Source organism: Typopeltis vanoorti, chromosome 3 (assembly GCF_054136105.1).
Source record: "Typopeltis vanoorti isolate ZY-2024b chromosome 3, IOZ_Tvanoo_1.0, whole genome shotgun sequence".
Classification (NCBI taxonomy): domain Eukaryota; kingdom Metazoa; phylum Arthropoda; class Arachnida; order Uropygi; family Thelyphonidae; genus Typopeltis; species Typopeltis vanoorti.
The window spans coordinates 22,715,299-22,719,375 of record NC_143551.1 but is presented as its reverse complement, the minus strand read 5'-3'; the positions used below and the strand labels follow the sequence as shown (position 1 = coordinate 22,719,375).

Below are 4,077 nucleotides of genomic sequence, written 5' to 3'. Positions count from 1 at the left end.
AGTATGACAGCTGATGTGTTGATATGTGGCTTATCTCGATGAGTCCCTGACTCCCTGGAGGTCTCTCTTATAATAATAATTATTTTTATTATAAGAGACCTGGCAACAGCAATTGTCAGGTTATTTACTTGATAGCGAAAAACAGCTTTAAGAAAATATATAAATAAATAAATTTATTTATTTTTAAATATTTTTTTGCTCCATGCCACAATTTAGTTTTAACAATGAAAAGTCGGATCTCATTAGGAACAGGAAACTTTCTTCTCGAGAGGACCTCATCTTTCTGTAAGAAGTTTCTATTTCTCGGTCCTATTTTTCAATACTTAAAACTAAGAAACAATAAATACACACATCAACTGTATATCTGATTGAGTAATTCATTAGATAAATGTGTTACATACAAAACTATCTTTTCATTAAATATCAGCCTCTTGACAAAGCTCGCAGAAATTGCCTAAGCTGACGGTATTTAACGACGCCCTGGCGGGGTATTGGTAAAAGTTTTCGAACAGCAAATGTCAGTTTAAGTTTGGCACTGTCTATGCGCAAAGTAGACGAAACTAGCTTCCGGAAAGATTTAGGGTGAGAGTTACAAATAAATATCTAGGTGTATTTAAATTAGTTAAAATTATAACAAATATTTTAAATTAATTTTTAAAATTATCACAAAAAGCAATATTTAATTATATTTGCCAATTAATTTTATAAGAAATTTTAAAAATAATTCTGTTAATTTTTCCATATTTATGTATCCTCATTTATATTATATTTAAACAAATACCAAACAAATTAAGGTTTTATGAAGAATACGTTTATGAGGGAGAAAATGATATATAATAACTAAACAAAATAAACAAATAAATATAATAAATACTTAGCTCTCATTTTTGATATATATATATATAATTTTTATTAATATTCTCAATATTCTTTAAAATCTTTAATTTTTATATTAAGTAATTTATTATTATACAGGGACATTAGCATATATATGAATATTAAATAAATACGAACTGGAAAAAAATTATCGCAGTTTGATCAAAAGCGTTGATCCTTCCGCAATTCAAAAAAAAAAAAAAAAAAGAAAGGAAAAAAAAAAGAAAAGAAAAGAAAAAGGAATTACTACTAACGTGGTTTATGTTAGACAGTGTTTCGTATTATAATATTTAAGTACTTTTCCAAAACAATTTTTAATACTTTGGTTTACGAAATTAATCATTAATAAATGTGTTGTTAAAATATAAACGTAAGTAATAATAATTTTTTTTTTAACATTTTTATTATTTCTGAGATAAATGATATACATTATAGGAACACAATTATGCATAACAAATACTTTCTCGTACATAATTTTTTTAAAAATAATAATAATAATAATAACTGTTTACAACGTATATTATTATAGTATTCATAATGGTGATTATTACAGATGTTTCTTTGCAATTTTTACACTCTATATATACAATATCAATGGATATAATCACTCTATATTGCATACTTTTGTTACAGTTATTACATACATTTGTTTACATATCATACTTACATTACATACATACATTGGTTTACATGTATAAATTACATACATTACATGCATTTGGATACATCTGGGATGAGAAATAATTTCTCTGCTTTCATCCTCGAAGCTTATATGTAAGCTTATCTGAGGATGACACGAGTTGGTTATTATTTATTGTTTTTTTTTTTGCTGTGTTGTGAAGCTACGAAATCTATGATTGAGAAATTCGCGCGCACGCACGCACGCACGCGCGCACACAGACACACACACGCACACGCGCGCGCGCACACACACACACACACACACACACACACACACACACACACACACACACACACACACACACACACACACACACACACACACACACACACACACACACACACACACACACACACACACACACACACACACTAACTTGGAATGTATTGATGCTTCGCTGAACTGGAAGCCTGAACGAATAAATTGTGTTTCATTAAGTTTGTATGGTATTTTAGGTGCGTGTTTCTTGTTCATATATGTCCTTAGAGCTCTTTTCAGGCTATTGTAGTTTGTACGGTTTCTGTATTTAAATAATAATAATAATAATACTTTTTTTTCTTTTTTTTTTATTGATCTCTGAAATTACATACCGTAAGATGCGGTTACTTTGCTCCTGTGGATCAAATTTTGTTCCGATTGGTAAAACGTTTTCAGTTGACTCTGGAAACATATTTACTATTTGAAATGATTTAGCAATTTTTTTTAGGTATTGTACTGTATTAGTATTGACAACACTGCTGTACCACACTCCACTGCTCATGTTAGCTTCTACAGGAGCTCTAATTCTCAAACATAGCAGAATTGTGCGTTTGGTTAACTAGACAAATTTGCATGGCTCAGCAGTTTATTACTATTTTTTTAAGGTAAAGCATATATAATTCTTTTCCTTAATTCCTCTAGTTTTATAATATCTAAGTTTTTTCTTATTTTATTAAAATTTGTTGACTTTATAGAACATTAATTTACTTCATAGCCAAATTTTAATTTTTATGGGAATTTTTGCTCCACCTGTTTTTGAGTTCACAAGTGGAGCAAAATATCTCCACTCAACATTATTTTTAATCATTTGATTCATTTCAGGCTCTTATTTACCATTCCATTTCATTAATTAATTAATTTTATTTATTTAATTAATTAACTGGCAGTATGTTATATTCATGTATGAAGGCGAATATTTTCCGGGGAAAATTTCAGAAATAAATAAGGAAGAAGCAAATATAAATCTGTGCAGGAATCGCAGAAAGCAGAAATCTGTCAAGTCCCGGAAATGGCCTACACCAAAAGATGAAATATTTTATCCTTTAGAGCAGCACTTCCCAAACTGTGGGCCCGGGCCCCCTTGGGCGCCATAGGTTTTGTTGAGGGGGCCATGAAATAATGAAAACAAATTGAAAATGTTTGAAGACTAAGTAGATTTTTTTATCTTAAAAAAAGCGTATTTAATTTTTATTATTTATTATTTCTTTTTTTTTTTTTGTTATTTTTTATATTTTATTGGAAAAAAATCACACGTTGGTCCGGGTTCACATATTTTGCTTCCTGTGTATTTCGGTGCTTAATGAATATTAGTAAATATATGCTTATTCATATAAGTTTCATTTCAAAGCAGAAATTGAAGAATTGCAGTTGCAAATATTTCACCTCATATTGACTTTTTGTGTAGTAGTATTCATACACATCCATCGCATTAAATTGTTATTAAACTTCATTTATGTTTTTAATTCTTTCTTTATTACTAATCGTTTTACGTTTCATGTGCTTGTACTGCAAATGTACAATAACAATATATCTATCTATACAAAAATATGAGATAACGTGTGCCATGTCAAATGTGTATGTAAAATGCTAAAAATGTAATATTTGCTTTTGATTTTTGAAATATTCGCTGTGTATGTTTGTATTGAATATAAATACAATAAATATTATAATAATATATGTATATATTACGATTTGTTTCGTGGGGGCATGATATATTTTAGTTTTTTCAAAGGGGGCCCTGACATCCAGAAGTTTGGGAAACACTGCTTTAGAGGACATTATGTGTCCTATTAAACCCCCAAAAATGATAAATCGTAGAGGCATGTTTTCTGTCCCAGAATTAAAAAACATTTGGATTCCCTGAGCCTAAAGTTCTTAATTCCAATGATTTTTTTTGTTTTTGCCACAATTTATGTATCTGATTTTTTAGAACTTACCATATATTAATTTTGCATTAATTTGCACACGTGAATTAACAATTCTTCAATTTTTTATATTTTCATTTCCAATTTGTCTTAAAAAATGCATTTTCAACAATTTTGTATGATATTTTATGTTACAATAAACAACGGTTGTGTATTCTTATTTTGTGATTAGTCTTGCTTTGCCCCATTCCCATTATTCCATCCAAATTATTAATTTTCTACTTAGTGCAAAGTATCCCCATCCTAAGGTAAATATCGCTCCAACATTTTGAAAAAATAAAAGAAGAAATATAAGAATTGTTTTCACAAATATTTTACATAAGGGCATTCAGTATA

General features: G+C 28.8%; 1 pseudogene; it reads right to left on the bottom strand.

The window, feature by feature from the left end:
• Positions 1 to 428: 428 nt before the first annotated feature.
• LOC150107983 (U4 spliceosomal RNA) lies at positions 429 to 553 on the bottom strand (annotated as a pseudogene).
• Between the last annotated feature and the right edge of the window lie 3,524 nt (positions 554 to 4,077).